Source organism: Zosterops lateralis (genome assembly GCF_965231275.1).
Source record: "Zosterops lateralis genome assembly, chromosome: 8".
NCBI lineage: Eukaryota > Metazoa > Chordata > Aves > Passeriformes > Zosteropidae > Zosterops > Zosterops lateralis.
Window position 1 is genome coordinate 3,588,724 of NC_139768.1, and position 11,618 is coordinate 3,600,341.

Consider the following 11,618-nt stretch of genomic DNA (forward strand, 5'->3'; position numbering starts at 1 on the left):
AGATTAACTATCAGTCTGCTCACAGAGGTGAAAAGAACCTCTCAGTGTGAAAACCTCTTGCATGGAGAAATACATGTTGCAGCAAGCATATTTTAAAGTTATCTTTTAATAGAATAGGTTTTATTAAGTTTGCAGTCCCTTTTATGATGAATGGTTTTCCTTCATAGTCTAAAGGAACTAACTTATCTTTTTGTAAGCAAAAGTTTTATACAGTAATTTGCTAATGGTAATGGGAGCTAGATGAATGAGTCTGGATTAAATGTTAAATTGAATTCCTCTGAACTTTGCTAATACAGCTTACTCATATTTGAAGTCAGCTATTAATTGCTTTGCTTCTTTGAAGATTTGCCTGTGCTTAGGTTAGAAAAAGAGCAGTATTGTCTATTGACAACAGCTAGAAAAGAGAGTCTAAGCCTGTTATTTGCTGATAAGGACTGATGTACTTTTTAAAGTATTTTACCAGTACACTTGTTTGCTTTTTCAGTTTTGTTTTTGAGATGTTGCTTTTTTTTTTTTTTTTTTTTTTTTTTTTTTTTTTTTTGGGGGGAGTTTTATTACTTTTGTTTTATTACTTTTTTCTGGCACTGCCATTATAGACCTTTGTATTTTAAGCTTTTGTATTTGTTATGATTCATACAATGGAAGAAGTTACACTGTTACAAGAATTTCTGCAAGTATTTGGCTGATAGTATTGGAAGAAAGCCCAGGCAGAGGAAGGTGCCCTTTTTTTGAGCTGTCTCAGGGTAGCAGATTTTTGAGAAGTCAAGCAGAAGACTCATTCCCAGAGTCTGAGGGTTCTCAGATGTATATGTAGCTTCAGTCCTGTGAGTCTTCCCTGTTAAATTGTACATCATAGAATCATTATCATTAAGCAGAATCAGTGTTTAACTTTTTTATTTTAAACTTTTAATTTAATTTAAACTTTTTTATTTTAAAGAAATTAGAAGATCATCATGAAAGATGAAAGATTACATCATGAAAAATTACGTTCATCGGAGTCTGTCTGAAGATACTGAGTGCTCCCATTTTTTCTTTAGTTGTAGGTCATCCAAAATCAATGCCCCAAAAATTCAAACCATTTTATTATTAACACTGGGCATGTTTGTTTTATCACCTGAAAGTAAATGCACATTCATAAGTAATGCAATGAGCAGAATGAAGTGACATTCAGTCAAATGATGTAATGAGCAGAGGAGGGTTGCCATTTGGTTCTTGTTGATTAATCTTTTTTGGGTCATCTGTTTCTGTACTGCTACAAAAATATATGCTTCACTAAAATTTCCAAATTTTCCCTTATTACTTTCATCCATCACAATTTAAAATTTCAATGTACTTTAAATGATGATGTGAAGCTTGAATTTGATTTAGAAAAAAATATAAATTGATATTTAGGCATATCATGCCAAAGTTATCTGAAAAATCCTAGCTTCTCTAAGGGCATTTAGAAGGTTTAGGAATTTTTTAATTCCCAAGGGAATTCTGCCATTTGCTGCATGTAGTCATTCATGGATCTCAATAAAATTTTTGGTGTTTTCTTCCAAAAATCTTGGGAAAGCACTCATGAAAAATGCGACTTTAGTTTGATGCAAGAACTGACTGGTGTTTCAGTTCAGCAAATTATTTTATTCAGTGGTTCCTCCCTAATTTAGATGTTGTCTAGAAGATGCCAGATAAAGAAATCAGCCTTTCCTGGTGGAGGAGGAGGATGTATGTTTGAGCTTGATCAGTCTTTTGATTAGTCTGTTTTTCTTAATGAACTGAGTCATATTTTCAGCTACATTATAGAGCTAAAAATTGAGGCAAACCCTTTTTTGGTATACTGAAGACGCATTCCAAGGATTTCAGTCTCATTGAAGTTGCTGAAAAAGTTGTGGTTGAAATCATAAGAGGATTGAGCTCTCCACTAACATGGAGTTCTACCTCTGAGAAGCCATCCCCTGTTATTAAACTTCTAATGTATTTAATATTAAAACAGGAGAGAACTGATTGCCTCAAACTGTCTGCGAGCCAAATCCCACAGGAATAAAAAGAACTTAATTGTGGGGAGGGTTGGAGAGAAGAAACATTCAGATAATAAATCATTCCCATTTCAGCAGAGGGGCACTGCAGCTCTCTTTTGCTCTGTTTCTGGGAGTGTGTTAGGCTTCTCCAATCATTCTGCTTAATTTCTACTCCACCTCTTGGATGTACTTTCTTGCAGAAATGACTGGCTGCACACAGACACACCTGTATTTGGTTCATTATCTTAAGCAATTGCGGTTTTGCCACTGATGTGTTTAGCAGATAAGTTTAAAAAATTCTGTTTATTTAGCTGATAATTGTAACCCTAGAAACAGGATCTGTTTGTTTCATTGTAAGCCAGGCTGCACTGAAAAGTTACCCTTAGGCACTGACAGCTGAAAATTTCTAGGGCTGGGGCTGTGGTGCAGTTCTGAGACAGCTGTTCAACATATTTTCTCTGGGCATATGTATCTTAGTGGAGCCTATGGCAAAAAAGCACCAGTGTTTTGTTTCTCACTTGAACTTGGGTTAAGTGTTATTGTATTTGCTTGTATTTTACAACTATTGAGTCAGATTTATTGGGAAAAAGTATGAACCCTACAAAAACTACTGCTGATGATATACTAAAGCCCTATACTGAAACACTAACTATTCTCTTATCTCAAAAGTTTGTGTTTATAGGTGCCTGCCCCTTAGTATCTTTAGGGTAAATGGTTTTGCCACTGCTCATGTATAGACTGCTGTTAAGTGTAGCATGTTTTCCCCTTACCCTCCTTATGTTACTTTTCTAGGTTTTTTTTTTTTTAGCTTTCACTTAGAAACTCAGCATAGTTACAGTGTGTGAATCTGTCTGAATTTGTCCAAGCTTTGCATAGCACAAAAAAAGAGGAAATACAGCCAGACCTATATATTTCTGGTTTTATTCATTTGGTCTGTCTCTTGACAGAGTAAATGGGAGGCTTCTTTATTTTGGTGCAGTTTGTTCAAAAGTCTCTTCAGCAGCTACACACTGTCATTATTCTGTGACTACAAGAAAGTCACCACTTCTGGGTGTGGTAAGGTCATGCAGCTGGCAGCAATACAACAACATTCTTTTCCATGCTTCTTCAAAACAAAGGAACATCTAACCTTTAGAAAAAGGTCTATTGACGTCTCTCAATTTTGCTTTGTCTGGTAGAATATGTCCTAGTTTTATGAAAAAAAAAATTATTGCTTACAGTATTTCATTGTTATAAACACCATAAAATATGAAGCCTACAGCTTTCAATAGGTTCACATATTTGTGAACTCAAAATCCGGAAATGAATTTCATATTTTAATTTCTTAGGAGGTCAGGTCAGTGCTTACTGAATTTGCTGGCAGGAATCCCATTTGAGTCCAGTAAAACACTCATGCCATCTGCGTGGGAATATCTGTATGTGTCTTAAAAATAATTACACATTGGAATAACCTTGCTGACCTTCCCTCTAAAAACTCACAGAATCCCAGCGCCGTGTTTTATGGTACTGTGGGGGTGGAGAGGGAACAAACAAGAACTGATTACCCAAAACCTCTTGAGATTCTAAGCCATTGGTAGCAATTGGGAAAAATTTAACTATAAGCTGCAGTTATAAACTTGCCATTAGTTTTCTCATTAGCCAAGATTTCTAAAAACACAGAAAAGAGGAGCTGGCTTATGCTAGGTATCAATTTTGATACCAATTTTCAAAAGCAGAAAATGAGATGATTCACTTCACTGGATAACCCTTCTAATATGTGTGGAGTCAAATGTCTTTTCTTCTCAGAGCCAATAGGAGTAGTTGATAAGTTTTGATTGTGGCAGGTCTGCTCTGATCTCTGTTTTCTGGCTGACTTATCAAACTGTTGAGAGGCCAAAGGCAACACTGGTGTTTAATTACAAGCAACACAGATTGTGGAGATAAAAAAGAAGCAGCAGCAGTAAACCTGTAAGCTGTCAATCTCCTGTCAAGAAACAGGAAAGAATCCTCTGCATAGAAATTGAATCAGTGATTGGAATTTAGGAAATGTAGGTGCTCCTTAAATAGAATAATAGGAAAACCTGGAAGAGGGAAAAAAGAAGAAGAATCAAAGGGTAAGAAAATATTGGAGGAGAAGAACGATAGAGATGTACCCCAAGAGCACCTCTTCCAAATGTTTAGCTATGAGCTGTTACCTGTGGGGAGCCTATATACCTGTTTAGGATAGGGTTTACAATGGTGAAGAGAATAGGTTTGTCCTTCTCTTTCCCTGCCTAGTAGAGCTCCAGGGTTCAGTTTCCACTTAAATGACTAAAACTGTCTTCTTCCTTGAGATGATCTGGTGTTGCTGGCTTATTTTCTAGAGTACTGAGATTTGTGCATAACTTGAATATTCTCCATTGCAAAAATGAAAAAGGTAAACCTTAAGAATAAAATTTTGAAGTTTATAGTCTTAATTCACATTCTCTAATCAGTTTTTAGGAGGTTTTTTGGGGGATCTTTTTGTTAATTTGAATAATTTTTCATGTTTTAGTACAACAGGTAAGACCTAACGTTCCAGATACTGATATTTCTCATTGCTAAAAGTGTTCTCGTTGCTAAAGGTCAAAGCAAGATTGTAACACATCAAAAGTCTTGAGCTTTTTAGTTTGTTTCAGAGGAAGAAAAAAAAAAAGAGGAAGAGTTTCATCATAATGAAACTTTGGGAAGGCAACTATGTCTATAAGCCTAAAGATCTTTTGGCAAGATCTGTTTTCCATTCACTATTTTATCTGTTAACAGGAATCTAAAACTATTGATGTGTTGTGATTGCTGTATGAACTTTTGTATAGTACTGTTTATGTACTTATGTTATTTGATCCTACATACACTTCATCCTTTATTTAATACACCCTGTTTAGACAGATATCTAAGAATATTTTTGGCTGTGTTGTAGTTCAGACCTGCTTATCTGAAACCACTAAATGACCAGCTGCAGTGAAATCTTTCAGACGTGGATGGAAGATAATAATCTTTGCTGGTTGCTGACATTTGCCCAGGTGAAGCATGTGAAATTGCTACTCCAGTGGCAACCTTCCCAGCCTGGATCAACCGTAGTAACAAGGTCAGGTTAGAGGATTTCTGAAATATGTCACCAATCAGTTGATTTAGTTAAGAGTTTCCTGCAGACCTCACAGTACTAGTAGAGCATTTGAGCTCTGTAGTAGTGACAGTGGGAGAATGTCTGCAAAGGCTTATCCATGAATAACCATGGATAAGAATCGTGGCTAAAATGAATGTTGAATGTGTGCAATATCTTTTTCTCCTGTTAGCTGTACAGACCTAATTCTTGAGCTGACAGGATTGTGTTGTTATTTTCAGTCATGCAAAAATGCATGTAAAATTATGCTATGCATTATTTACTAGATTAACACTGAGTGTTTGAGTAGATGTTTGCCTGTATCAAGCAGTTCAAGTATGTAAATATTTTCATTGCAAGCCTAGAAGAGATACATCTGCAAATATTGGTTGTTGTTTCATATACACTGCACATATAGGGAAGGGTTTTGATCCAGAGGAGTAACTGCAGTTCTATACCAGATGAAGGAGAAGTATCTTCTGGCAAAAAAGTCTCAAAAAAGTCAAATGTGTCTGAATTTAACCTAATGTTCCTTGTCAGGAAGCCAGAATTAACGAATTCCACAACTGTTCTTGCAGATAGGTTTCTGAAACCTGACTTCATGTACTAAAGTCAATATTTGTTTCAAAGTCCAAAGACCACCTGTACTGTAAACATCTATGAAACACTGGAGCAGGAACTCTTGGGTAATAGCTGTTTAAATGCATAAAGCTCTTTCCTAAGATACTGAGGAAATCCTAATGGTTTACACATATACACTAGTAATGTCACAAGACGCAGGAAAGGAGAAGATCATACAGAGCCTGAGCTGCTGGAAGCCAGCTGAAGTTCTCCAGCCAAATCGAGATACTGATCTATGTCTGTGATGGGGTTTAGTCTGGGCAGGTGATCAGACCTGTCATTCACAGCAAAGAGCCCTAACAGCTCCTAGAGAAAGGAACTGTGGCTGCATGTGGAGCTCACGTGTGGTCACACCTCTTGCAATTGAGATTAAGGGTTGTGCTTTTTACATGTCAGATGACAGTCTTTCCCTAGCCAAACAACTGACCACAGCAGCTGGAAAAAAACATTCATAGATGGCTTTTTGTAAGGTTACCATTTCTAGTTGAAGGCTTTTCCATACCTGTCTAAGGCATAATTTTAATGATAAATGGGTTAATTTACTAAATATTCTGGCTTATGAGTAAAATCTGTGTGTTGTACACTGCTACATCTGCAAACTGAAACTTTTAATTGTGTGAGCTGAATATGGAACAGGGCTCTATTTTTTCCCTTCTACCCTCTCATCATTTGTGAAGGGTACAAAGAACTTGTGGTTCTGTTGGAATTGGCCTTCACATAAGCATGTAACATAAACAAATGGTTGTGCATTGCTCTACAGAGCTTATAACTCAAACAGGAAAACTGCCAAAGACTAAAGGCAGAACTAATTATATATTAGTATGGTTTAATGCTGTTTAAATGAAGCAATAGTAACCAATCAGTAAATGGAAAACTTTAAACTTTAACTAATCTATTTTTGTACCATTTCTGGTACAGCAAGGCTTATTTATAAAGAATGATTATAAAAAAGACTTTTTAATTTATCATTATCTCAGTGTGGAGACATGAACTACTGGTACTTTTATTAGACGAATAAATAGAAAATTATTTTGTATTAATTTCTGCTTAGTTTTAAACAAATAATGCTCCCAGTGAAATTAACACCAAGATAAATTTTAATGAAAGCCCAATTTAGCTTTAATTCTTTCCTAGGAAACTAAAAGTTGCCATTTTATGTACAAAGGCCTGGCACATATTCATTTATAACATGGCCATGAACAACCTGTTGAAGTTGGTCCTGCTTTGAGCAGAAGGTTGGAGTAGATACTGTCCAGCTTCAAACATTGTGATTCAATGAGGTATTGGAATAGAGAATTTGAGGTCAAACAGATGCAAAAAGGACAAGCAAGGGGGGAGAAGCAAAATTAATTATTTTCTCTGATATTAGTGATGGAAGAACCTGTAAAGGCTTCAGAGGAAATGGCAGGGATGGGAGATGGGAGATGCAGCAGAGGATCCCTCTGAAGCTGGAGTTACTGTGGAATGAGTTGCATAGAATCCACATCAAGAAATTGCTCTGGTATTGGCATTTACTCAATGGAATTGGTATTTACTCAAAAAGTCATGAAAGCCCTCCAGAATGAAAGAGCTGAATTGCTCATGGTCATGTACAGGAGGTCCCATAGTCCAGTCCAGAGAAGGTGAAAGATGAGATGAAAGAATAAATGCTGGGTGATAAACACCCATCTCACTACCTTCCTTCTTTCTATGATCAAAACCTTTTTCTTTCTCCTCTGCAGTATTTATTTTACCCTGAATGTTTATGGGCCAGTGAAATCCACAGCTGCACATTTGAGAGGCCTTGAGCCACTCTCATTTTCAGATAATACGAGATGCAGGCAAGAGTTTTGAAGCAGGTGGGAAGCAAGTTTTGAATTCCCCATGCTCAGACTCTCTTGCTTTGATCAGGTTTGTCATTCTTCATGCAAAGGAAATGAACACATCTTCACAAATCTTCCTTAGGTTAATTTTAAAACCAAAACAGATTCCTCCTCTTAACCAAAATGTACAGGATAAGTCAAGGCTTTTCACCAATAAACCAAAAAGCCCTTGAGGATATTCCCATGAAGCTTGCATAATTTATTGCTCATTTCCAACAGGAAAAAAAGATGGACTGCACTAACTCATTGAAAACACATTATTTGTATCATACAAACTACTAATAGTAAACAGCAAAAATAAAACTAGTATTAGTTTTGAAAAATTGTTTCCACAGGCATTAATTAGGAGTAAATTCCTTGCATGAAGTGAGAATAAAATACCCAAGTAAGAAATATAAACTATTAGCCTGTTAAACGGTTAACTTGGTAAAATCACCATCTGAAGATAAAGGTGAAAGGATAAAACAGAAACATTTAGGAAAACACTTTCCTACATGTTATTTGTGTCTGTGAAGTATTCCTTTATATAGCTACACTTAAGCATGTTTTGGTTTTTTAATGTAGTAAAATTGTAATTTGAAGTTACTGTAGTAAAAGTGTGTGATTTCTACATATCAAGTCATTGTCCTTAACATTTGAAAGCTGTGATAAGAGAGAGAAATTGCACAGCTTAAGAAATAGTCTTCCCATAAATTATTCCGGTAATGCAGAAGTTCTTCCAGGTTCTTGACACAATCCTCACTCAAAAGAAGTCACCAAAAAGTTACCAAAAGGTTACATATGAGTGAAGGAGCCTGTACTGCTTGCCAGGAAAACTTGGTTCTTCTGCAGCTGAAGTGAGGACGCCTCAGTCTTAGAGATACCTGCTTTCTTCTTTCCCCTTCAGCTGTCCTAGTGTTTTGTCAGTAATTTATTAGCTCAAACTTGTTTTCTCACTTCCACAGACATCATTCCCCCATGTAGGCTCCATTTTCAGTGGTTTATAATCTGGATGGGATATCAGTAGTGACAAGAAGGGAGATGGAAACACACAAGTAAAAGGAGAAAAATAAAACCAAGAAGAAAGGGAAATGTGTTTTAACTAAATGGATATAAGCAAGACAAAATGAGGGAAGGGGAGAAAGGCACATAAATGTAGAAAAGGAGAAAATGAGCAAGTAAAACAATATGATGAGAATGAGAGGTCTAGAGTCAAGACAATTTATCAGTCATCTTTCTAGAGAATCAGCACCATCAACAGCACTCATTCATAAAAGTTTTTCTCAGTTATGTCTTGCTCACTGATTTCCAGGGCTTCCTCAAGGCTGCAGTAAATCTCTGCCTTCTGGCTGGTCTTTGTTATATGAACCAGAAGAGGGGTGGTCTTGCAGAACTGCTGTGAGTAAAAGCAGCAAAACTATAGGATGGTGCCAAATATGAAGACTCTTACAGTCAATAGAAAGATTCACATTGCTATTCCAATTGAAACAGTGGTTTCAGTTGATATTATAGACAATACAGAGAAATGCAAGGGAGTAGTATTGTTTTTACATCAAGATTTTCCTGTCTTTAGCCTCATTTTGAAGGCACAGGAGTAATGCAAATTCATACTAATTTGGAAGATTTTATCAGTAGGTATCTTCTAAGTAAAGATCATAGGATATGGTTAAAAGATAATACAATGATGGACAATACAAGAATTATAAAGAGATTTAATGAGAAACTTTCTTAGGGTTCAGTCCAGGTGAGTGGGGCAATAAAGTTAGCAGAAAATTTGGAATCCTGTTGCATTGAGTGAGGAGCCCTTATCAATTAGATGGAATAAGGAAAAATGCTGATATCAATAATTTTCTTAGTATCATCTTTTTGTTCTTTTTTCACAGACAGAAGTGCTATGCCAAAAAGACATGATCGTAAAGCACTATCTTACCTTTTTACAAATATTTAAAAAGTCAAATTGTCTGGGAAGAGAAGCCAAATTAAACATTACATAACCCTACAATGCTTTAACATGGGTCACAAATGTCCTAGATGAGAACATGCTGAGGTGCTTCATGGCCATAAAGCAGATGTATTGCTCTTGATAGTAAAAGCACAGCTGGAAGTTCCAGCTGAAGGTTAATGGGAAATGCAGCTGGGCAATGTTTCTGGAGTACGAGAGAGTCTTTTTAATGAAGGGTGACCCTCCAAAGGTCACAAGGAGCAATGCCTTTAACTAGACAGAAGCAAGTCCAAAAAGAACTATGAAAGCAAAATAAACAATGCTCCTGAAAACTGTTCCCTCATGTATGTTAAATACTTGTGCTCTTCAGCATTTTGAGAGCCTGTGGTTTTTTAGTTTTATATGTGATAAGAGGATTATGTGAGAGGACTGAATTCTCCTGAAGTGTTACCTTGAAACCATGAATGCTGATTCCCAAACTACAATTTCTCCCCTTAAGTGTACTGAAAACCAAGATAAAGCAAAACTAGAATCAAGAGAGAGTGGAATTCACAGGCTGATGATAATCAGTCTTGTCTGCTTTTGTTGGATGATCATTTTTGTAGAATCAGAAAGAAAACTCTTCATACGTACAAAAAGCATTTTTTGTTTCATCCATTCCCATCGCATCTTTTGGTGCCTCCCTAAGGAAGAAGAAAACATTTGCATTTAAGAATGAGCACTTATCACTGGTGTTATTTTACTTTAAAAGTTAATATAATTTTTGAATGTTACAGATTAACTAGGTTTGATATGGTTAGTTGCTCTTTGGTCTTTTTTTTTTTTTTTTTTTTTTTTTACAAATTCTATTTTTCTGGGTGGTGTTAATGTGTAGTTTATTCATGCTGGGATACTATCTTCATGTCAGTGGAGTGAACACAGTTTACTCCAGAGAAACCTGTGCTTCATAATATGTATCTGATGTGTGAATTTGTGGAATTTTTTTGAGTGCAGCCAGTGCTCATCATTCCATGAGATGAATTCTGTGCAACAGAAAACCAAGAAAGAGAATTTGAAATGAACGATTCCATGTCAATGGTAATTATAGAGGGGCCAATGCTGCAGCAGATTACTGGTGAACATTCACAGGCATTGGTTATTGTTTTCAGGAATGTAGGCAGAAAGTGAAAATTCTAATGAATTGTTACATAAGTATGTAGCAGTGCAGAAATCTGAATCCAAGGAACTGTCTTGGGGATGTTTTAATAATAATAATAATAACAACAACAGGTAAGGGTTTGAAGTAAACTAAGTTTTTAAACTGAAGAGTAATAAGGAATTTTTTTTTTTTTTAGACCAGTGCTTTGGTCAGAGATTGAGACTATAATGATTTCTGTAAAGGAAATAGGAAAAATTACACCTATTTATAATGGTGCAGCAGTGGTGGGTATTTTGTGGATCTGTCCCCTGGTATGTTTACTTGTGTTTTACATACTCACTTAAAGACACAAGTACCCAGTAAATGCCCTCTGCCTTCATACCTGACATACCATCAGCATATATTACACATGAGCCATCTGACTAGAAGAATTCTTTGCAGCAGGACTGATCACTGAGTTCTGAGATGTGGCAGTCTTTGTATTTCTAAGGGTTATGGAATATAATATGGGAATATGATAGAAAATATAATTAAAACGGACCTGAATTAATAGAAGAAAGGACAGGGGAAAAGGAAAGCAAAGGCTGAAGGGTGAGCTCTGTGTAGCAGACTGTGAAGCAGCCGTGGTGCTAGATCTTATCAGATGTTTTGTCTCTCAAACATGCATTAAAAAATGAATGAAAATGGAAAAAGAAAAAATTCACGAGGGAATTCTAGTTTTCTAGAGATGAAAAAGTAAAAGGAAAATATGGTTAGATGATGCAAACTTCTTCTAGTCTTTCTTTAGGAGAGACATGCGTTTACACATTTTGTATCTATCCCTGCAAAACCACAACACAGAGCTGGAAGTACACCACAGATCCCAGAACCAGGGGAGAGCCAAAGAGAAAAGCAGCTGACCTGAACTGTCACTGGCACTCCTGCGTTACTTCACGCTCAGTGGAGCTGCTAAGATAACCACTCTTGTCCAGGTTGAATC

The 11,618-nt window shown here is 36.3% G+C and overlaps 1 long non-coding RNA gene across 1 annotated transcript; it reads right to left on the reverse strand.

The window, feature by feature from the left end:
* Positions 1-440: 440 nt before the first annotated feature.
* LOC310911850 lies at positions 441-10,423 on the reverse strand. Its single transcript, XR_014590594.1, has 3 exons — positions 10,135-10,423; positions 988-1,114; positions 441-835 (listed from the first exon to the last, which is right to left on the reverse strand). It is a non-coding gene; the product is annotated as an uncharacterized lncRNA (long non-coding RNA).
* Between the last annotated feature and the right edge of the window lie 1,195 nt (positions 10,424-11,618).